The sequence below is a fragment of the Salvelinus alpinus genome, chromosome 14 (assembly GCF_045679555.1).
Source record: "Salvelinus alpinus chromosome 14, SLU_Salpinus.1, whole genome shotgun sequence".
Classification (NCBI taxonomy): domain Eukaryota; kingdom Metazoa; phylum Chordata; class Actinopteri; order Salmoniformes; family Salmonidae; genus Salvelinus; species Salvelinus alpinus.
In genome coordinates, this window is record NC_092099.1 from 17117895 (window position 1) to 17142966 (window position 25072).

General features: G+C 43.9%; 1 pseudogene; it reads left to right on the forward strand.

Annotated features, from left to right (window-relative positions):
* Positions 1 to 15024: 15024 nt before the first annotated feature.
* Positions 15025 to 17387, forward strand: LOC139539223 (uncharacterized; annotated as a pseudogene).
* The last annotated feature ends 7685 nt before the right edge of the window (positions 17388 to 25072 follow it).

Genomic DNA, 25072 nt, shown 5'->3' on the forward strand with positions numbered 1-25072 from the left:
GGCTGGTGTGTTGACGGACATATTCAATCAATCCTTATCCCAGTCTGCTGTTCCCACATGCTTCAAGAGGGCCACCATTGTTCCTGTTCCCAAAAAAGCTAAAAAGGTAACTGAGCTAAACGACTACCGCCCCGTAGCACTCACTTCCGTCATCATGAAGTGCTTTGAGAGACTAGTCAAGGACCATATCACCTCCACCCTACCTGAGACCCTAGACCCACTCCAATTTGCTTACCGACCCAATAGGTCCACAGACGACGCAATCGCAACCACACTGCACACTGCCCTAACCCATCTGGACAAGAGGAATACCTATGTGAGAATGCTGTTCATCGACTACAGCTCAGCATTTAACACCATAGTACCATCCAAACTCGTCATCAAGCTCGAGACCCTGGGTCTCGACCCCGCCCTGTGCAACTGGGTACTGGACTTCCTGACGGGCCGCCCCCAGGTGGTGAGGGTAGGTAACAACATCTCTACCCCCGCTGATCCTCAACACTGGGGCCCCACAAGGGTGCGTTCTGAGCCCTCTCCTGTACTCCCTGTTCACCCACGACTGCGTGGCCATGCACGCCTCCAACTCAATCATCAAGTTTTCGGACGACACTACAGTGGTAGGCTTGATTACCAACAACGACGAGACGGCCTACATGGAGGAGGTGAGGGCCCTCGGAGTGTGGTGTCAGGAAAATAACCTCACACTCAACGTCAACAAAACAAAGGAGATGATTGTGGACTTCAGGAAACAGCAGAGGGAGCACCCCCCTATCCACATCGACAGGACAGTAGTGGAGAGGGTAGTAAGTTTTAAGTTCCTCGGTGTACACATCACGGACAAACTGAATTGGTCCACCCACACAGACAGCGTTGTGAAGAAGGCGCAGCAGCGGGTCAACAGCATCAATGTAACAGTATAATTTTAAACCGTCCCCTCGCCCCGACACGGGCGCGAACCAGGGACCTTCTGCACACATCAACAACAGTCGCCCACGAAGCGTCGTTACCCATCGCTCCACAAAAGCCGCGGCCCTTGCAGAGCATGGGGCAACACTACTTCTAGGTTTCAGAGCAAGTGACGTAACTGATTGAAAGGCTAGTAGCGCGTACCCGCTAACTAGCTAGCCATTTCACATCCGTTACACCACTTTATGTTTATATACCCTACATTACTCATCTCATATGTATATACTGTACTCTATACAATCTACTGCATCTTGCCTATGCCGTTCTGTACCATCACTCATTCATATATCTTTATGTACATATTCTTTATCCCTTTACACTTGTGTGTATAAGGTAGTAGTTGTGGAATTGTTAGGTTAGATTACTCGTTGGTTATTACTGCATTTATTACTGCATTGTCGGAACTAGAAGCACAAGCATTTCGCTACACTCGCATTAACATCTGCTAACCATGTGTATGTGACAAATAACATTTGATTGATTGATTGACCTGGTAGGTTCATTGATAATTTGTGTGAGATTGAGGGCATCAAGATTAGATTGTAGGATGGCTGGGGTGTTAAGCATGTTCCAGTTTAGGTCGCCTAGCAGCACGAGCTCTGAAGATAGATGGGGGGCAATCAGTTCACATATGGTGTCCAGAGCACAGCTGGGGGCAGAGGGTGGTCTATAGCAGGCGGCAACGGTGAGAGACTTGTTTTTAGAGAGGTGGATTTTTAAAAGTAGATGTTCAAATTGTTTGGGTACAGACCTGGATAGTAGGACAGAACTCTGCAGGCTATCTTTGCAGTATTTTGCAACACCGCCCCCTTTGGCTGTTCTATCTTGTCTGAAAATGTTGTAGTTAGGTCTGAAAATTTCTGAATTTTTGGTGGTCTTCCTAAGCCAGGATTCAGACACGACTAGAACATCCGGGTTGGCAGAGTGTGCTAAAGCAGTGAATTAAACAAACTTAGGGAGGAGGCTTCTAATGTTAACATGCATGAAACTAAGGCTATTGCGGTTAAAGAAGTCATCAAAAGAGAGCGCCTGGGGAATAGGAGTGGAGCTAGGCACTGCAGGGCCTGGATTCACCTCTACATCACCAGAGGAACAGAGGAGGAGTAGGATAAGGGTACGGCTAAAAGCTATGAGAATTGGTCGTCGAGAACGTCTGGAACAGAGAGTAAAAGGAGGTTTCTGGGGGCGATAAAATAGCTTCAAGGTATAATGTAAAGACAAAGGTATGGTAGGATGTGAATACAGTGGAATACATATGTGTATATATATAGTGTATATGAATGGACAAACACATTGAATGAATGGTGTCACGTGGTCGATGGCTTTGTCCATTCATATATAGGGGTCCGACGGGCCACATTTCAACAACATGCTTTTGTGGTTCCAAACGTTCAATAGGTACAAAAATCTCAGGGGTGAACCAAAAAAAAGTAAAGGGTACGACACTGTCAGCCTGGACTCAGGGGAAGACGTAACATAATAAATGTAAACCCTGGACACTCCTATTAGTATGATATGTTACATTTCGTATGTTATGTATTAATTTGTGGATGGCCATCATCCATTTCGTATGATATGTTACGAATTACAATTTGTATGATATGTTACGAATTGCAATTCGTACAATATGTTACAAATTTGGAAAACGTATGATATGTTGTGAATTCCAATTTGTTGTGGCTAATGTTTGCTAGGTGGCTAACACTAGTATTAGCTAGGTGACTAACGTTAAGTAATCTTAAGTCTTATGTGACCGTACCATACTGCCAGGAAAAGAAAAGAGAGAGACAGATCACACATTGCTGAGAGAGACAGAATTATATTAGGAGATTTGGTTCCCCAACACAGAAAAGTCTGGTCTTATAACTTGCGTTGCCCGACCCCTTGCCCATGTGTGTACATTTTAACATCAATTGGGGAGAGAGAGACTCAAATATCACATTCATTTGTACATATAGGGCTCGTTTGAGTAGTAAGGCGAAAGCAACCGGCTGTAGATTAAAGTCAAGGAGTGAGGTCTGGGGAGGTGCATCTGCAACAGCCGAAAGTCGGACGCTGATGTGGTTTTCCAACAGCAAGGCTCAGTGCAACATGCCATTGTTTATAAAAGATTTTCTTTGTAATGTCAAAATAAACAACCCCCATATCACATTCTCACGAACTGTAACTATACTGTATATGTGCCTGCTCTCCAGGACATCTACAGCACCTGGTGTCACAGGAAGACCAAGAAGATAATCAAGGACCTCATTCCTCCAAACTACGGCCTGTTCACCCCACTACCATCTAGAAGGCGGAGACAGTACAGGTGCATTAAAGCTGCGAACGAGAGACTGAAAAACAGCTTCTATCTCCAAGCCATCAGACTGTTAAATAGTCACCAATAGACGGCCTCCGCCCAGTACCTTTCTCTGAACTTTAGTCACTGTTACTAGCCGGCTACCACCCGGTACTCAACCCTGCACCTTAGAGACTGCTGCACTATGTACATAATCACTTCAATAATGTTTACATACTGTTTTGCCCACTTCACATGTACACAGAACAAGAATATAAATGCAACATGCAACAATTTCTAAGATTTTACTGCATTACAGTTCATATAAGGAAAATCTGCCAAGCTTGTGGTGTCATACCCAAGAAGACTTGAGGCTGTAATTGCTGCCAAAGGTGCTTCAACAAAGTACTGAGTAAAGGGTCTGAATACTTATGCAAATGTAATATTTCTGTTTTTTTATTTTAATACCGTAGTAGATTGATGAAAAAAAATAATACATTTTTGAAAAACACTAAGAGTCACATTGACTGGAGCAGGCAGATCACACACTGCTGAGAGCAGTAGGCCTTGTGGAAAAAGTCAAGGGGTTTGAATACTTTCCGAATGCACTGTATTTTTCACAAGTTCTACTGCTTCATTGTAGCCATTACCGTATTTCTGAGGTGAAATATCCTAATATAATTCTGTCTCTCTCAGCAGTGTGTGATCTGCCTGCTCCAATCAATGTGACTCTCTTCTCCAGCCATTTTGTCCATATCCTGACGTGGCAGCCAGGGGTGTGTACTACCTCGTGAAGGTTTGCTCTGACAGGTATGTGTTTGCTTGTGGGTGTGAGTGTGTCATTCTGTGATCTGTATGAGTATCTCTCTCACTCCCTAATCCCTAAATATCTTAAACAAGCCAAAACAGCCTTCCCTTGAGGCGTTTGCTCTTTGGGAGATTCAATACTGTAATTACACCATGTAGATAAAGATAGACTTGTCAGAACAGTACTGGGAGTGTCTTCCTGCATTTAAATGCAATGATACATACCCATAGTTACTATTGTAATATTTCGCCAACAAGTAAGCAGATTAGTTAAAGGTAACAAAAGTTCAAAACACTTCAGCTAGTCTTCAACTGCTCTTTCCCCCCCTCTCTCTCTCTCTCTCTTATTCCCTATGTTTTGTCCCTCCTGTACAGAAGAGGAAGGGTCGGACAGACTTGGGAAGAGGTGCTGGTTGTGAGCATGTGCAGTCCCCTCTGGTGTGTAGCCTGACCGAAACCCCACCTACTACAGCCAGGTGTTCGCTGTATTGGTGAACCAAATCTCACGCCCGACCCACCAAGATGGCTTTAAACTCATCAACGACAATGAGTATCAGCATTTCCTCAGGGTTAAAGTTAAAATACTTTGGAGTTGTGTTCAGTAGCACTAACAGAGCTTGCACCTATACGTTCTCCATTTTAAAAACATCTGGTCCCCTTGGAGAGACTTTCAAGATGCAGTGAGTCATGTCAGAACCTAGCATATTAATTTCTTACAAACAGTTGCAAATTCCAATAAAACTAGGCTACATCGCGTATTGAAGTTCACTTTCCTTGCTTTGTCTAACAGTATAATGAATGTAGCAAATATGTTGTGGGTCAGAGTGCAGTATTTATTTAGTTTCATAGCACAAGTGTTTGTTAGCAAGTTTCTCACACTGGCTTTATCTACGGAGGAAGCAGGCCTGCCCCAGCAATTGCAGGAGTGTTGCCTAGCAACACATGCCTCGGAGGGAGTCGAAGTCTACATTGCACAACAAATTACCATGATTTAGGTATCTGTTCGCACCCAACAGCAAGTGTGATAGCAAAAATGTCTTTAAAAAATATATGCTTTCAGCTAATAGGGAGAAGTATCCAACAAAAGTATCCTACACATTGGTGTTTACAAATCATAAACTATTTACATATCATATAAATGTCGGTACGTTTGTGGACAAAATTCTTACTTACTCAACCTTAAAGTCCAATACAGCCGTTTTTATCTTGATATCAAATAATTTCTGAGGAACGATTAAGTACCTTATAGTGATTGTTTTCAATTAAAATGGTCAACAAGAAACAAAAATAGCTTCTAAGCAAAGAGCAATTTCTCAAGATAATTTATTAATGACTGTCTGGGAGTGTTCTGAGTGGAGAGAGGAAATGGAAAACCAGCTGTTATTGGCAGAGAGGTTTGGAACGCTTTCTTACTGTTCTATTAACTGGTTCTATTAACTGGCAAAAACTCCATCCCACCAAAACAGGCAAAAATTTCAGGCGGTCTTTTCAAACAGGTTTAAGACTAAAATGGCATTATCATGATTTTGGCAATTTCACAGTAATATTCCAACCTCATAGTGGGCCTTTAAAAAAAAAAAAAAGCCTGGTTGCACAACAGTCACTAAGCTCATTTGTCCCTCTGTGTGTCCTGTAGCCCACCTGGATCTACCCTTGAGTGAGAGCCTGTGGCAGCACTTTGTGTGGACCTGAGGCCTCCTGTGGATGGCCAACGAGATGTCTACAACAGGTTCAGCTACAAACTCCACATCAGAAGCAACAGCAACAGGGATGGCGCAACAGTAAGGACAGGAAGAGCATGATACGTACACTTAAACTTCTTTATGATGTTCCAAACCTTTGAAGACCCAAAACCTGTGCCATATGGGTCAATTTGAAATTGAGTGACAGATTCAAACTCATTATCAAGCACTCACTAAATCATCAGAGGTGCTTTTTAATGCATTAAATGTTGTTTTTTTCAGTGCTAAATGTCTCTTCAGTGCATTCAAGCATGATGCATGCAGGGATTTTTCTGGATCAAAATGGGACTTAGGTGGTTGGCGTGGCCAATAATGTGGTTGCTGATTTAAAAATTTAGAGGCCTAGCTGTTGGTCGCAGTGATACAATTTAGCTGTTTTAAAGCTAATTTGCTTCAATGTTACATATTTTGCCACGAGGCTAAGAGAACATTTAGCAGTTTTAAAGCACATTTCCTGCAATTCTACACATTGGGCCATGGCTTATGCTACTATATCTGAATATATCGAACATTATAATAAAATCAATGGGAGCCTCATGCAATAACAAAAATATTCCTGAATGCATACTTTTTAATTTTTAGATTGTCCTTGACTGTTATTTGTTATAAAAAATATATATACACTGCTCAAAAAAATAAAGGGAACACTTAAACAACACAATGTAACTCCAAGTCAATCACACTTTTGTGAAATCAAACTGTCCAATTAGGAAGCAACACTGATTGACAATAAATTTCACATGCTGTTGTGCAAATGGAATAGACAAAAGGTGGAAATTATAGGCAATTAGCAAGACACCCCCAAAAAAGGAGTGATTCTGCAGGTGGTGACCACAGACCACTTCTCAGTTCCTATGCTTCCTGGCTGATGTTTTGGTCACTTTTGAATGCTGGCGGTGCTCTCACTCTAGTGGTAGCATGCGACGGAGTCTACAACCCACACAAGTGGCTCAGGTAGTGCAGTTCATCCAGGATGGCACATCAATGCGAGCTGTGGCAAAAAGGTTTGCTGTGTCTGTCAGCGTAGTGTCCAGAGCATGGAGGCGCTACCAGGAGACAGGCCAGTACATCAGGAGACGTGGAGGAGGCCGTAGGAGGGCAACAACCCAGCAGCAGGACCGCTACCTCCGCCTTTGTGCCAGGAGGTGCACTGCCAGAGCCCTGCAAAATGACCTCCAGCAGGCCACAAATGTGCATGTGTCTGCTCAAACGGTCAGAAACAGACTCCATGAGGGTGGTATGAGGGCCCGACGTCCACAGGTGGGGGTTGTGCTTACAGCCCAGCACCGTGCAGGACGTTTGGCATTTGCCAGAGAACACCAAGATTGGCAAATTCGCCACTGGCGCCCTGTGCTCTTCACAAATGAAAGCAGGTTCACACTGAGCACATGAGCACATGTGACAGACGTGACAGAGTCTGGAGACGCCGTGGAGAACGTTCTGCTGCCTGCAACATCCTCCAGCATGACCAGTTTGGTGGTGGGTCAGTCATGGTGTGGGGTGGCATTTCTTTGTGGGGCCGCACAGCCCTCCATGTGCTCGCCAGAGGTAGCCTGACTGCCATTAGGTACCGAGATGAGATCCTCAGACCCCTTGTGAGACCATATGCTGACATGCACATTTGTGGCCTGCTGGAGGTCATTTTGCAGGGCTCTGGCAGTGCACCTCCTTGCACAAAGGCGGAGGTAGCGGTCCTGCTGCTGGGTTGTTGCCCTCCTACGGCCTCCTCCACGTCTCCTGATGTACTGGCCTGTCTCCTGGTAGCGCCTCCATGCTCTGGACACTACGTTGACAGACACAGCAAACCTTTTTGCCACAGCTCGCATTGATGTGCCATCCTGGATGAACTGCACTACCTGAGCCACTTGTGTGGGTTGTAGACTCCGTCTCATGCTACCACTAGAGTGAGAGCACCGCCAGCATTCAAAGGTGACCAAAACATCAGCCAGGAAGCATAGGAACTGAGAAGTTGTTTGTGGTCACCACCTGCAGAATCACTCCTTTTTTGGGGGTGTCTTGCTAATTGCCTATAATTTCCACCTTTTGTCTATTCCATTTGCACAACAGCATGTGAAATTTATTGTCAATCAGTGTTGCTTCCTAAGTGGACAGTTTGATTTCATAGAAGTGTGATTGACTTGGAGTTACATTGTGTTGTTTAAGTGTTCCCTTAATTTTTTTGAGCAGTGTATAACATCCTATGTTTTTCCATCCTGAAAAATATTTACAAAATATATTTTTTGTATTCATTTTACATTTTTGCCCACCCAATACCTTTCTGTGCAGAAAAAAACCCTGGCATGGTTTTGATGGTATCTGTTGTGTCCAGTACTTTGTGGACAAGGTGTCTCTGAAGGGTAAGACTCTGAAGGACCTGGCCCCCAGCAGAGAGTACTGTGTCTCCGTAAGGATCTTAGGCGGCCCAGAGAGATGCAGCAGGAACTCTTCCTACAGCCAATCACACTGTACCTCCACTACTTCTAAGTACACCTGTGCGCGCATGGGTGTACACACATGAATCCATGTTAGTGGTCTTTGTGCCCTGACGCTCTCTCTTCACAGACACAGAGGTCTCAGTGGTTTTGTGTCTTCTTGTGATGCTGTCTGGGCTCTGTACAGCCCTACTGGTTCACACTGGATTCATCTGTCTGAAACGACCTCTTCCTGAAATACTGTTAAGCTATAGACTGATACAGATATTCTAGCCCTGGCTTCAATCAATCAATCAAATGTATTTTATATAGCACTTTTTACATCCGCAGTTGTCACAAAGTGCTTTACAGATACCTCGCCTAAAACCCCAAAGAGCAAGACATGCTGATGCAGAAGCACAGTGGTTAGGCAAAACTCCCTGGATAGCAGGTTACTCAATCAGCAGGGATTTGGGACAAAGTAACACTGTCTGAAAAGTGTTGGGTAACTCATAGCATTAAGTCACATCACAAACCTTAGCTTAGGTCTTGGTAAAATGTCAACGTGAGGCTCACAGTGGAGACGCAACACAGGAAAGAGCTGCAGGTGTTGCATATGCCTCCCCTCTGTTGTCACACACACACGCCACCACTGTGATACATGTGCCTGTGGTTGTGCTGTGGTCACAAAGACAGAAAGGGCAGAGTGTTTAACAGACAGCTGCAGCCCCCGCCATCTGCTTCTCTCTCTTCTTTGGTTAAAGCTGTAACTACAAAGATAGGTAATTTTTTGGCTGACCTGAAAACATTCATATAGAAATGTGAGTTACAGATCTGTCATTCTCATTGAAAGCAAGTCTAAGAAGCAGTAGATTGGTTCAATGTGCGCTATGTCTATGGTTCCCGTTCTTAAGTTTCGTTTTTGCGTCTTTTTATTTATTATTAAAAACTTCTGGTTTTGTACACCAGTTTCAAACAGCTGAAAATACAACTTTTTATGTTATGAAAAATATATTTCACAGCGGTTTACACAATGACTGTTTGTTTTGTCACATTAAGCGATCTATTCGAATTTTGGCAACCAGAAATGGCAAAGTGATTTCTGCATATTGCACCTTTAAAACAAACCCCTCTTCTTTGTCTCTCTAATGCAGGGGTTCCCAAACTTTTTCACTCAGGGCACCCCTTCCAGCATTTCTATGGGCACAAGCACTGTTCATGACAAGGGCTGCTGCAGTCACAAAATTTCGTCAGTCGGTGATTGTCAAGCAAATATCTGTCGGTCTCACGGTAATTGACCGTTAATTAACAAGCACATTTAGCATCTCCTGGCTTCCACACAAGCCACTGATGCAGACCTTTGTAACATCTACATTTGAAAAAGTATAATAAATCCATGTAATATAGCCTACACCTTCACAGTCAATCCATTGTTTATTTTAGACAGGTGTAAAGAAACATGATATGAAGAAAATGTGGTCTATTTCAGAAGAACAGAATAGCATACTCTGAGTTGTCCTTATGTTAGGTTCTGAGCTGACTATGCCATATGGCTGTGGGCTACACTATGTCACGATCGTGTGGAGGAGAGACGGACCAAAACGCAGCATGTGAAAAATAAGACATCTTCTTTTTATTTGAAGAAGGAAAAACGAAGTAAAACACTTTACAAACTAACAAAACAAAACAACAAACGACCGTGAAGCTATAAACGTTAGTGCACACAAAAAGCAACAAACGTTCAACATAGACAATTACCCACAAACACCTAAAGCCTATGGCTACCTTAAATATGGCTCCCAATCAGAGACAACAATAACCAGCTGTCTCTGATTGAGAACCAAATCAGGCAACCATAGACTTTCCTAAACACCTACACTCAACCATAGACATACCTAGACACATACACTCAACACAAACCCATACACCCCCTATGCCATATAATCACCCAAAACACACACATACCCCATGTCACACCCTGACCTAACTAAAATAATAAAGAAAACAAATAATACTAAGGCCAGGGCGTGACAGTACCCCCCCCAAAAGGTGCGGACTCCGGCCGCAAAACCTGACATATAAAGGGAGGGTCCGGGGTGGGCCCTAATATGGCGGCGGCTCGGGTGCGGGACGTGGCCCCCACTCCAGCATTGTCAATATCCGCTTCGGTGTCTCTGGTAGATCCTGGCTGACTGGCGGTTTCAGCCGATCCCGGCTGACTGGCGACTCTGGCTGCCCATGGCTGGCGGGCGACTCTGGCTGCCCATGGCTGGCGGGCGACTCTGGCTGCCCATGGCTGGCGGGCGACTCTGGCTGCCCATGGCTGGCGGGCGACTCTGGACGCTCATGGCTGGCGGGCGTCTCTGGACGCTCATGGCTGGCGGGCGTCTCTGGACGCTCATGGCTGGCGGGCGGCTCTGGACGCTCATGGCTGGCGGGCGGCTCTGGACGCTCATGGCAGGCGGGCGGCTCTGGACGCTCATGGCAGGCGGGCGGCTCTGGACGCTCATGGCTCGCTGGCGGCTCTGGACGCTCATGGCTCGCTGGCGGCTCTGGACGCTCATGGCTCGCTGGCGGCTCTGGCAGATCCTGTCTGGTTGGCGGCTCTGGCAGATCCTGTCTGGTTGGCGGCTCTGGCAGATCCTGTCTGGTTGGCGGCTCTGGCAGATCCTGTCTGGTTGGCGGCTCTGGCAGATCCTGTCTGGTTGGCGGCTCTGGCAGATCCTGTCTGGTTGGCGGCTCTGGCAGATCCTGTCTGGTTGGCGGCTCTGGCAGATCCTGTCTGGTTGGCGGCTCTGGCAGATCCTGTCTGGTTGGCGGCTCTGGCAGATCCTGTCTGACGAATGGCTCTAGCAGCTCCTGACTGACGAACGGCTCTGACGGCTCGGGACAGACGGGCGGCTCAGACGGCGCTGGGCAGACGGATGGCTCAGACGGCGCTGGGCAGACGGATGGCTCAGACGGCGCTGGGCAGACGGATGGCTCAGACGGCGCTGGGGAGACGGATGGCTCAGACGGCGCTGGGGAGACGGATGGCTCAGACGGCGCTGGGGAGACGGATGGCTCAGACGGCGCTGGGGAGACGGATGGCTCAGATGGCGCTGGGGAGACGGATGGCTCTGGCCGGATGAGGCGCACTGTAGGCCTGGTGCGTGGTACCGGAACTGGTGGTACCGGGCTGGAGACACGCATCTCAAGGCTAGTGCGGGGAGAAGGAACAGGGCATACTGGACCCTGGATACGCACATTAGGCCTATTGCGTGGTGCCGGCACTGGTGGTACCGGGCTGGGGACACGCACTTCAAGGCTAGTGCGGGGAGCAGCAACAGGATGCACAGGACTCTGGAGACGCACAGGAGACTTGGTGCGTGGCGTAGGCCCAGGTGGTAATGGGCGGGAGACACGCACCATTGGACGAGTGCGTGGAGGAGGAACAGGGCTCTGGAGACACACTGGAAGCCTGGTGCGTGGTGTAGGCACTGGTGGAACTGGACTGGGGCGGGGAGGTGGCGCCGGAAATATCGGACCGTGCAGGCGTACTGACTCCCTTGAGCACCGAGCCTGCCCAACCTTACCTGGTTGAATGGTCCCCGTCGCCCGCCCAGTGCGGGGAGGTGGAATAACCCGCACCGGGCTATGTAGGCGAACCGGGGACACCATGCGTAAGGCTGGTGCCATGTAAGCCGGCCCGAGGAGACGCACTGGAGACCAGACGCATTGAGCCGGCTTCATGGCACCTGGCTCAATGCCCAATCTAGCCCTACCAGTGCGGGGAGGTGGAATAACCCGCACCGGGCTATGAACACGTACAGGAGACACCGTGCGCTCTACTGCGTAACACGGTGTCCGCCCGTACTCCCGCTCTCCACGGTTAGCCTGGGAAGTGGGCGCAGGTCTCCTACCTGCCCTCGGCCCACTACCTCTAAGCCCCCCCCCAAGAAATTTTTGGGTTGTACTTGCGGGCTTCCAGCCTTGCCTCCGTGCTGCCTCCTCATATCGCCTCCTCTCGGCTTTCGCTGCCTCCAGCTCTTCACGAGGGAGGCGATATTCTCCCGGTTGTGCCCAAGGTCCCTTTCCATCCAAAATCTCCTCCCATGTCCATGAATCCTTTGTTCCTTGCTCCTGTTGCCACTGATCACGCTGCTTGATCCTTGTTTGGTGGGTAATTCTGTCACGATCGTGTGGAGGAGAGACGGACCAAAACGCAGCATGTGAAAAATAAGACATCTTCTTTTTATTTGAAGAAGGAAAAACGAAGTAAAACACTTTACAAACTAACAAAACAAAACAACAAACGACCGTGAAGCTATAAACGTTAGTGCACACAAAAAGCAACAAACGTTCAACATAGACAATTACCCACAAACACCTAAAGCCTATGGCTACCTTAAATATGGCTCCCAATCAGAGACAACAATAACCAGCTGTCTCTGATTGAGAACCAAATCAGGCAACCATAGACTTTCCTAAACACCTACACTCAACCATAGACATACCTAGACACATACACTCAACACAAACCCATACACCCCCTATACCATATAATCACCCAAAACACACACATACCCCATGTCACACCCTGACCTAACTAAAATAATAAAGAAAACAAATAATACTAAGGCCAGGGCGTGACACACTAGTTAATTTAGCAGACAAGATTTGCTTAGAATTCTGTGGCATTATTTTAAAGTGTGAAAAATACAATAAAAAAAGATGAATAAAATAGAAAGGACATTTTCTCCAAACCATTTGAGGAAGTGCGCACATGCGGCTATTCTTGAGCGGGTAACAAAGAAATAGGTACCCCTATATGCTTAATTTAGAGTTATTAATGTAACTATAGTTGTTTTACAAACGTTAGGCTATATGTTTAGATGTTTAATACATTGTAAGGCTGCAGGATGAGACTAATGATGATTTGAAAAAGTTGCTTGAAAGGCCTGAGCTCTGATTTGGGTTTTTTGCGCAGACTGTACACACTTCGTCAGTCTCTCATTCACAATTTGAGAAGCACTTGATAGGCATCCCTTTGTGTGGCTATAATGCACCCTAAAAAAAGCAATGCCTTTTGCAGCCCTTCTCCCTAAATACTGCCCTCCGAAGCACCTCTCATCTCACTCACACCTCTCACTCACATGGCTCTCCATCACGTGATCAGGTCTTTCTCAGGTTACAAGTGAAGACAGACACATCGGGACGCAACTGTGCGCGTCCTTATCCAATTCCGAGGTTCATATTGAAGATATTGGAAGAACTGTCCACATTTACTTTTCGTCAGCCATCAAGATGAGTAGGCCTAACGAACAGCAAAGCACTAGCCTATGTCAATCTAGTATATCCCATAGTACCAAAGTAGACCTATTCTGTGCGAGAAATAAATATTCCAAACACAGTCTGGGACAGTTGTGGGATGCGAAAGATCCCAAATTAAAACAACCACTAGCATCAAAAAACCTTGTTTGCAATGAGGCTGACGCAACAGATCTGAACGTTTAGCTTAAAATGTTGATTAACTATTAGGCTATTTCTTCACATTATAAGTGCAGCAATGCGCACACAGCAGTAGGTTATAAGCGCAAATGTTCCATTAGCTGTCACGGATGACTAGGAGTGGAAGGTAGGAATCAGGCGCAAAGAGCAGAGGGTTCAAGGAAAAATGGCAATTTATTCCTGCACAAAATGGTCCTGCCCAAACACAGGGCGGAAAACACTGACCAACCCAAAACACATGGTAACACTGTCCAGAGCACAACAACACCTCCAACTCAAAACGTGAACACAAAATAATCCCGCACAAACAAGAGCGGGCTTCACAAGCTTAAATAGGCGAGCAAATCAAGAAAACACAAATAGAAACAGGTGCAACTAATAAGACTAAACTAACAGAAAAGGAAAAAGGGATCAGTGACGACGACCGCCGAGCACCGCCCGAACAGGCAGGGCAGCCAACTTCGGCGGGAGTCGTGACATTAGCTGGACAACACCATTATCAAAAGTGACCGCAAATGCAATTATGCATGTAATGCTTTTATTATAAACGTGCATTTTTATGGTGAAAATTATCTTCCCCAAACTTTAACCCTGAGCTACCTTTTGAGTTTGGATCCTGTTACGCAGTTGGCAACAGTTGCTGGGACCACTGCTATAGTATCTGTCTCGGCATCCTGCCTAACAGTAAATAAAAAGTAAAAATAAAAATAAATAAAAAATCAAGGGTCTGATGAGCTGCTTGGTGTAGCAGCTAGCCTAGCTGCCACTGTTAGGTGCCTATCAAGCTAGCAGGGTTTCCTTGAGGGCTTGAACACAGCCCGTGACGTGGTTAGCCCTTGTGGCTGGGACTGCGGATTGTTCCGGGCTTGTGACTGTATAGATCCTTGCTATTTGTTGCTGTTTCCATTTTCCCTGCGACCTGCCCTGTCTGGAACTGCGAGGAATAACAGCGTAGCTAACGTTGCTACATGACAAAGACAAACGCCGGTGGGAGTACCATTGAGGACAGTGATGTCTCTCTATCACAGGTGAAGGAACTTTTAAACAAACAAAAAATAGTTCTACAAGCAGTTGTTACAACAATGAGAAGAAAAACAAACAAAAACAAAAAATAGTTCTACAAGCAGTTGTTACAACAATGAGAAGAAAAATACTGGTGGAGTCAACTAATAAAAGAATGGACAACCTGACCAAGAGTCAGGTTGTCCAAGAAGAGTTTGTAGTTCTCCTAGGGTCAGCTCAATGAGTTTAACAGGAAAACAGTAAGATGGCAGCAGTCTTTAAGTCACTGAAGAAGGACATCAGATCTGTATGGGAATCCATGATAACAATGACTGAGAAATCAGATTATCTCGAGGGACAATCAAGGCAGAACAACATTGTTGTGGATGGAATTGCAGAATCTCCGCATGAGATCTGGATGAAGTCTGAAGACAAAGTGATGGAAATTATCTCTGATAAACTGAAGCTGGACCACAGGAAGATTGAGGTGGAGCGCGCCCACAGGATTGGAAAACCGGTCCAGGTGACAGGCCCAGGCCAACAGTGGTGAAGTTCATGAGGTTAAAGGGCAAGGTAGCTGTTCTCGAAAGAACCAAGAACTTGAAAGGAACGTACATCTTCCTCAACAAGGACTATCCGGAAGCTGTGTGCCATAAGAGAAAATAACATCCCGTCCATGAAAGCTACCAGAGTGCTTGAGCCTGGAAGGGATGGGTTCGTAGCTTCAATCCTGCAGCAGACACACAGTTGCACATACCAACTGGTTAATGGACTGCTGAATGTTTTTTTCTCTTGCTTTGTTTGGTATTTTCCATATTATGTCTATCTCTGAGAAGCTACCCAGGAAAAGGATGAAAATAGCCCATATTAATATTTGTAAACATAGAAATAAGGTTCATGAAATCAATAACTTGCTAACATCAGATAACATTCATACATAAGCCATTTCTGAGACTCATTTAGATGATTCCTTGGATGATACAGTGTAGAAGAGATCATACAAAATATTTTGCTGTGACTCTTATGTGGATGATGTTACAAATATTATTTGTTGGTCTGATGTTATTAATAAGGAGCATCCAGCCACTGCGCTTAATGAATTTATGAAATTGCTTCTTCCAATTATTGATAAACATGCACCTGTTGAGAAACTGACTGTCAGAACTGTTAAGGCTCCATGGATTGATTAGGAATTGAAAAGCTGTGTGGCTGAAAGAGATGGGGCAAAAGGAGTGGCTAATAAGTTTGGTTGCACATCTGATTTACTGCAAATTGAGAAATGATGTGACTAAACTAAACAGAATGAAGAACTATTATGAAGCCAAGATCAATGATACTGTATAAATAATGCTGGAGTGGGAAAACACTTGAGTACTTTAAATTAAATTATGGGCAGAAAGACCAATTCAACTCCAACTTTCATTGAATCAGATGGCTTATTCATCACAACCATTTGATTTTGCCAATTATTTTAATGATTACTTCATTGGCAAAGTGGGCACACTTAGGCAGGATATGCCAACAACGAACAGTGAGCCATCAAGCATAAAAAAACAGATGGTTTGTATCCCCCATATGCATAACATTCTATTGGTTGCAAGAATTTTGTATAATCATTTAAATTGAAAAACTCTTAAGTTTTGAATACAGCGTTGTTTTGTGTGTCAGTTCATAAACCATGTGCCATGGAAACATGATTGTTATTACTGTACATATATTGTCACAAAGACGAGGTACAAGGAACCGTTAATAGCGTGGGCATGACTTAAACCACATTGCTGAATTAACATAAATGTGTCAAGTAGAGGGGGAGTCTAGGCTAACACGCTGCTAATAAAAGCTAGGTTGTTTCCAATCCGCTCGCTATTTGATTTGTTCCATTGTGAAGCGTTGACCACAGCAATGGTTTAGTGTTGAGGGGTTTTCCCTTATGGGGGATTGTATGAGGTGACCTTAGTCACAGGCTCACACATGGTGTCAGAAGAGGTGCAACGGTCTCTTGATTTAAGACTGTTTTTTTATCAACATATTCCATTTAAAACATATTAACACTGTCTGACTCTTTGCAGAGATAAATACAACACCAGGAGAACCTGGTCCTACGATGAGGAACGGTTTCCCTCAGTGCATTTAGTTCCACCATCGTCACCTTCGGGAAGCAGTGGAAAGGATGGAGAGAGTAAGGATGACAGTGAGGCAGTGATCGAGACGGAGGGGAAGATAAATAGTGGGGGAGGAGGAGGGTACGAGACACGAGGGGCCGCTGCCGATCTGTCCTCTCTCATCCCCCTCTCCTCTTCCTCATCCTCTAAAACAGAGGTGCTCCTACACCCATCCAAAACACTCTCCGTCCTATCCCACTGTCCCGTCCACAGAGCTTAAGACCACCTCTGAGACAGTGTCCAACCACCCTCAATGTCCTCTCTTCATAACCGAATACCAACAACGTGAATCTCTGCTCAGATCTGACTGCCTTTCAATGTCCATATCAAACAACTGTCAACTATCTGTGTCCTCACAAACCAGTCAACTTCCAGAGCCAGCCAAGTGTGGTTCATTGGGACAGGACTTGAGCTTCAGTCTTTTCTCAGAGAGAGAGACACATGTACCGTAGAGAGATTACAGCAGATGAAAGAGGAGGAGGGGAGCGGTCACGTGATGATGTGGCTTTTCATATGTGAAAACATGTTTTTGGAACACTTAATGTGACGTTTCAAAACACTTCATATGTTCCAAAAACACGTTTTCACATGATTTCAGATGTGAAATGTCACATATTTCATGTATGCTTCAACATGTGATAACATGAAACTACACTGTTAGCCATTGCTGTTAATTTAGTGGTACATTTTATAGCCATTATACGGTAGATTTTTACAGTAATATACACTACCGGTCAAAAGTTTTAGAACATCTCCTCATTCAAGTTAAAAAAAATAAATAAAAAACTATTTTCTACATTGTAGAGTAATAGTGAAGACATCAAAACTATGAAATAACACATGGAATCATGTAGTAACCAAAAAAGTGTTAAACAAATCAAAAGATATTATATATTTGAGATTCTTCAAAGTAGCCACCCTTTGCCTTGATGACTGCTTTGCACATTGTTTCAACCAGCTTCATGAAGTAGTCACCTGGAATGCATTTTAATAAACAGGTGTGCCTTCTTAAAAGTTACTTTGTGGAATTTCTTTCCTTCTTAATGCGTTTGAGCCAATCAAATCAAATCGAATCAAGTTTATTTTATATCACCCTTCGTACATCAGCTAATATCTCGAAGTGCTGTACAGAAACTCAGCCTAAAACCCCAAACAGCAAGCAATGCAGGTGTAGAAGCACGGTGGCTAGGAAAAACTCCCTAGAAAGGCCAAAACCTAGGAAGAAACCTAGAGAGGAACCAGGCTATGAGGGGTGGCCAGTCCTCTTCTGGCTGTGCCGGGTGGAGATTATAACAGAACTATGCCAAGATGTTCAATGTTCATAAGTGACAAGCATGGTCAAATAATAATCATGAATAATTTTCAGTTGGCTTTTCATAGCCGATCATTAAGAGTTGAAAATAGCAGGTCTGGGACAGGTGGCGGTTCCATAACCGCAGGCAGAACAGTTGGAACTGGAATAGCAGCAAGGCCAGGTGGACTGGGGACAGCAAGGAGTCATCATGCCCGGTAGTCCTGACGTATGGTCCTAGGGCTCAGGTCCTCCGAGAGAGAGAAAGAAAGAGAGAAGGAGAGAATTAGAGAGAGCCAAGATTATCTGTATACCACCCCTACCTTGTCGCAACACAATCAGTTGTGTTGCGACAAGGTAGGGGTGGTATACAGATAATAGCCCTATTTGATAAACGACCGGGTCCATATTATGTGAAAAGTGAAAAGAAAGGCCATCATTACTTTAAGACATGAAGGTCAGTCAATCCGGAAAGTGCAGTCGCAAAAACTATCAAGCACTATGATGAAACTGAAGCAAGTCTCACAAGTACCACCACAGGAAAGGAAGACTCAGAGTTACCTCTGCTGCAGAGGATAAGTTCATTAGAGTTACCAGCCTCGGGAATTGCAGCCCAATTAAATTCTTCACAGTGTTCAAGTAACAGACACATCTCACCATCAACTGTTCAGAGGAGACTGCGTGAATCAAGCCTTCATGGTCTAATTGCTGCAAAGAAACCACTACTTAAGGACACCAATAAGAAGAAGAGACTTTCTTGGACCAAGAAACACAAGCAATGGACATTAGACCAGTGGAAATTTGTCCTTTGGTCTGAGTCCAAATTTGGGATTTTTGGTTCCAACCGCCGTGTCTTTGTGAGACGCGATGTGGGTGAACAGATGATCTCCGCATGTGTATTTCCCACCGTAAAGCATGGAGGAGGAGGTGTTATGGTGTGGTAGTGTCACCAGCAAAGCACAATCTGTGATTTTACAGGCACACTTTAGGCTACCACAGCATTCTGCAGCGATACGCCATCCCATCTGGTTTGTGCTTAGTGAGACTGTCCTGTTGAAAAACAATTGATAATGACCCAAAACACCTCCAGGCTGTGTAAGGGCTATTTTACCAAGAATGAGAGTGATTGAGTGCTGCATCAGATGACCTGGCCTCCACAATCACCCAACCTCAACCAAATTGAGATGTTTTGGGATGAGTCTGACCGCAGAGTGAAGGAAAAGCAGCCAACAAGTGCTCAGCATATGTGGGAACTCCTTCAAGACTGATGGAAAAGCATTCCAGGTGAAGCTGGTTGAGAGAATTCCAAGAGTGTGCAAAGCTGTCATCAAGGCAAAAGGGTGGCTATTTGATGAAACTCAAATATAAAATATATTTTGATTTAACACTTTTTTGCGTACTACATGATTCCATATGTGTTATTTAATAGTTTTGATGTCTTCACTATTATTCTACAATGTAGGAAAACAATTGTAAAAATAAAGAAAAACCGAATGAATGAGTAGGTGTTCTAAAACTTTTGACCGGTAGTGTATGTATTAGTGTTCTGCTATATATTTACTGTCAAATGCAATGCGCTTGGGTACTTGTTGGCCTGTCCTGCAAATTAACTTGGCATGCCTCACTTGCAATTGCATTTAAACTTATAGGATAGCCTTCTTTTGATGCGCCTATGGCACAAACAGGATCGGTGGGTCCCCCGCCGGACTGTTGAGCTAACGTAGGCTAATGTGATTAGCACGAGGTTGTAAGTAACAATAACATTTCCCAGGACATAGACGTATCTGACATTGGCAGAAAGCTTACATTCTTGTTAATCAACTGCACTGTCGAATTTAGAGTATCTATTACAATGAAAGAATACCATGCTATTGCTTGAGGAGAAAGCACCATTATGAGCTTGAAAATGTATTAATAAACCAATTAGGCACATTTGGGCAGTCTTGATACAATTTTTTTTACAGAAATACAATGGTTCATTGGATCAGTCTAAAATGTGCACAAACACTGCTGCCATCCAGTGGCCAAAATCTAAATTGTGCCTGGGCTGGCATAATACATTATGGCCTTTCTCTTGCATTTCAAAGATGATGGTACAAAAAATGTTTTTTTTCTTTGTATTTTTTTCTTTTTATTATCTTTTACCAGATCTAATGTGTTATATTCTCCTGCATTAGTTTAACACTTCCACAAACTTCAAAGTGTTTCCTTTGAAATGTTATCAATAATATGCATATCCTTGCTTCAGGTCCTGAGCTACAGGCAGTTAGATTTGGGTATGTCATTTTAGGCGAAAATGGAAAAAAGGTGCGTATCCTTAAGTGGTTTTAAGAAAAAGTAGCAGTGCTCAGGGACACTTGACATTATGGCCTAGATTAAATCAGATCAAGTGTAAACACGCGATAGCCAACACCCGCATAGCTGGTGTTTTGACGGTGTCAGGGGTGTAGTTCCTTACTTATTAGTGACCTTAATTCATCAATCGAGTACAAGTGAGGAATGAAAAGCTGCAGACACTGCCCTCCATGGAATGAGTTTAACACCTGCTGTAAAACAACACATTTCACTGGACCGATCTGGTGTATATGACAATAAAACATGATGTATTTTTTATTCCGATTGATGCTTGTGGATTTGACAGCTCTAACGCAGTTCCACCTCCGACACCGTCATGCGGATGTTTTCTATCGCGGATCTGATAGAATCTAGAATCTAAGAGTGCATAAATTCTCTAAGGATTTGAACTTGCAACCTTTCGGTCTGGAGTGCATTAATACCCCACTAGACTAATGTCTCAGCAGTGCCACCAAGAACATACACTACCGTGTAGCGTTTGGGGTCACTTCGAAATGTCCTTGTTTTTTAAAGAAAAGCTCATCTTTTGTCCATTAAAATAACATCAAATTGATCAGAAATACAGTGTAGACATTGTTATGCTGCCTCGAAGGCCAGCATCCCGGAGTCGCCTCTTCACTGCTGACGTTGAGACTGGTGTTTTGTGGGTACTCAGTTGTGCACCGTGGCCTCCCACTCCTCTTTCTATTCTGGTTAGAGCCAGTTCACGCTGTTCTGCGAAGGTAGTAGTACACAGCGTTGTACCAGATCTTCAGTTTCTTGGCAATTTCTCACATGGAATAGCCTTAATTCCTCAGAAAAAGACAAGACTGACGAGTTTCAGAAGAAAGTCTTTGTTTCTGGCCATTTTGAGCCTATAACTTTGAGCCACAAATGCTGATGCTCCAGATACTCAACTAGTCTAAAGAAAGAAAGTTTTATTGCTTCTTTAATCAGCACAACATTTTTCAGCTGTGCTAACATAATTGCAAAAGGGTTTTCTAATGATCAATTAGCCTTTTAAAATGATAAACTTGGATTAGCTAACACAACATGTCATTGTAACAGGAGTGATGGTTTGCTGATAATGGGCCTCTGTACGCCTATGTAGTTATTCCATTTTAAAAAATCAGCCATTTCCAGCTACAATTAACAGTGTCTACACTGTATTTCTGATCAATTTAATGTTATTTTAATGGACAAAAAATTAGCTTTTCTTTCAAAAACACGGACATTTCGAAGTGACCCAAAACTTTTGAACGGTAGTGTATATTCACAAACACAAAAAAAATAAAAGTACAGTTACTGTACAGTGTTGTTCCCTGGTGCACAAAAAGGTCAAAGGTACACATAATGTACCTTCACATAGGAACTCACATGGTAGTGGTCAGTACCTTTTTGGGTACATGTGCGGATACTAGTATAATTGTAAATTTTTCTACCCAATATATTAAATATAAAGCTGTGTTCGTAACCATGTGGGAGGTGGGAATTTTCCAGATGTGAAGTTATAAATACCATACTGGATGCATTCACGTGCTTTGAAATCATTGGGAATTGCCACTTGGCTAATGACCAACAAGCTGCGTCAACCATCATGCTTGTTGTGACGTGTGTGCTGGGAGTCGGGAAGCAAGTTGAGGGAGTGAATCATTTAATAAATAAATGGAACATAATACAAAACAAGAAACACGAACAACGCACAGACAGGAAACTGAAACAGAAACAATAACACCTGGGGAAGGAACCAAAGGGAGTGACATATATAGGGAAGGTATTCAGGGAGGTGATGGATTCCAGGTGAGTCTGATGACGCGCTGGTGCACGTAGCGATGGTGACAGGAGTGCGCCATAACAAGCAGCCTGGTGTATACATGACAGTACCCCCTCCCTGACAAATTAATGGAAGTATGGAGGTAGTTTTGTGCCAATAAAAACAAAAATATTTTCTGAGCTTTCTTATATTCCCTACATATAGGACAGACAGTTCAAAACCGTAATCCTCATGATTTATTTACTTGATTCTGGGCAGCTTTTAGCAAAATGCACAAATGCATTCTTGTAATGTTGCACCGTATACTGGTACCACGGTAATATCACAGTACCAAAACGTCATAATACTTATGATACCAACATTTTATAATACTGTAGTACCGTTTCATATGATAATACCGCATTTTTCAGCCCTACCAATTACACTTTTTTTTATAAAGTCAGTTTCCTGCGCATCTATTCCTCAATCAGTTTTTTAAATATAATTTAGTTGTGATAGCGAGCGGGGATAGTGACCCTGATGAGTCTTCTGTGTTTACATTTATGCATTTGATACATTAGGGCAGAGCAAGTAAAGTTAATACATTGTATCATTTAATCCCTAGTATAACCAAAAGCACAGGCCAGTCTGAGTAGGCTCTGCAAGTTTGTTGTCACGCAGCCTCTGAGTGCCAGGGAGGACAAATACAGCACAGCTGTGCGACAGGCATGCTTGCAGCTTTACAGCAAAAGAAATGTCTTGTCTTAGCTCAAAAGGTTCAAATAATATGACCCATATTAACGGAGCTACCTTTTTATTCCTGCGTGATTTCACGCATATTTTATATAATTTCACAAACCATGTTGTGGACCGTTTTAAACTAATTCCAGGTCGCTAATTATTGGTTTGATAAACAACATTTTTCAGTCATTTTACCTAGCTAACAACCTGCTAACTTGACTGTATGTCTAGGGATATTTGATTGGTAAAGGAAATGGGTCTGCTACACTCCTCATTTGTACTTATTATGGATCCCATTATTTGCAGCCTTGGCATGGGGATCCATAACAAGGCAGGTCCTACAGGTCCAGAAAAATTAAGGCAGTTCTATACTATTAAAAACATTACATTGCATTTCACAACAGATTTCACAACACATTAATTGTGTGCCCTCAGGCCACTACCCTACTACCACATATCTACACACAATCCATGTGTTTGTGTGTGTGTTTAATGTGTGTGTGTGTGTGTGTGTGTGTGTGTGTGTGTGTGTGTGTGTGTGTGTGTGTGTGTGTGTGTGTGTGTGTGTGTGTGTGTGTGTGTGTGTGTGTGTGTGTGTGTGTGTGTGTGTGTGTGTGTGTGTGTGTGTGTGTGTGTGTGTGTGTGTGTGTGTGTGTGTGTGTGTGTGTGTGTGTGTGTGGACGTGTTTAACTATTCTTGTGGGGACCAGAAGTCCCTACAAGAATAGTAAACAAACAAAAAGTTGACCAGCTGGGGACATTTTGTTAGTCCCCACAAGGTCAAATGCTATTTCTAGGGGGTTTAGGGTTAAGGTTAGAATTAGTGTTAGGGTTAGAATTAAGTTAAATATTAAGGTTAGGAGCTAGGGTTAGTTGTAGGGTTAGGGTTAGGAGCTAGGGTTAGGTTTAGGGTTAGGATAAAGTTTAGGTTTTTGGGTTAGGGTTAGGGTTAGGGTTAGGGTTAGGGTAAGAGTATGGGTTAGGATTAGGGTTAGGTTTAGGGTTAGGGGTTAGGGAAAATAGGATTTTGAATGGGACTGAATTGTATGTCCCCACAAGGTTAGCTGTACAAGACTGTGTGTGTGTGTGTGCGCTTGTCTGTGTATGCGTTTGTCTGTGCCTGTGTGTGTGTCTCTTCACAGTCCCCGCTGTTCTATAAAGTTGTGTGTACACTACACAATTTTGGCCACGGTTTAGCTATCCTAGTCAAGTTTTTGAGATTGGAGACAAAATCCCAATGTCGCTGCCTACTCGGGCGCGCGGCCATCACTGACGCTCGTTTAATGTGAGCGGGTCAGAGACACAATCTGAGGGCTACCGATCTTGTGTTTGAGTAGTCCCAGACGTCCTAACATTTTCAAACATGTTTGATTTTATCAGCACAAAATCTGCAATGCTCTTGTAGTGTGAGATGTGCAACGACACGTTTTGAGAACAGTGATCAGCAATAGCCAATGAAAGTTCGCCAGAGAAGAAGCCAGTGAGATGATGACATTGTTTTGCATCTCCCAGAATGTGTAGACTCAACCAGGAGCTACTACTAGTATGCTTTTGTACTTGTCTTTAACCAAAAGCAAAAGTGTCATTTTGAAAAGAAATTGGGCGTTGACTGCTCAGATATAAATGATGACATAAAGAGCCGTTATGTTGAAACACCGTGCCATGTTTAACGGTGAGAATCGCAGAATGGTGATCTTACTAAATGACTGAACAGTTTGACTGTGTGATATTAGGTTGCTTCTTGTGTAAATATTTTCCGTCTGGATTTTAATGATTTGTATGTTCACAAGCAATGTTATTCAATTCAAAATGTTGGCAAGATATATCAACTCTGTATGGCAAGCGTGAATGTCTTACTGAAAACATTTGAGGCTGCTTTGAGCCACAGCTAATTGTAGCTACTGTACGTTAAATCTAATCACATCATTGTTTTTGTGAGACGTCATGGTATCGAGAATCATAACGACCAAGTGAAGAATCTTGCAGTGTGTGACCCCAGTCTGTGCCACATCGTTTAGTGTGCGCACCACTATGTTGGCAACACAAAAATAACTACAGGAAAAAAGGTTGTTTAATGTGAGAGGCTCAGCAATGTT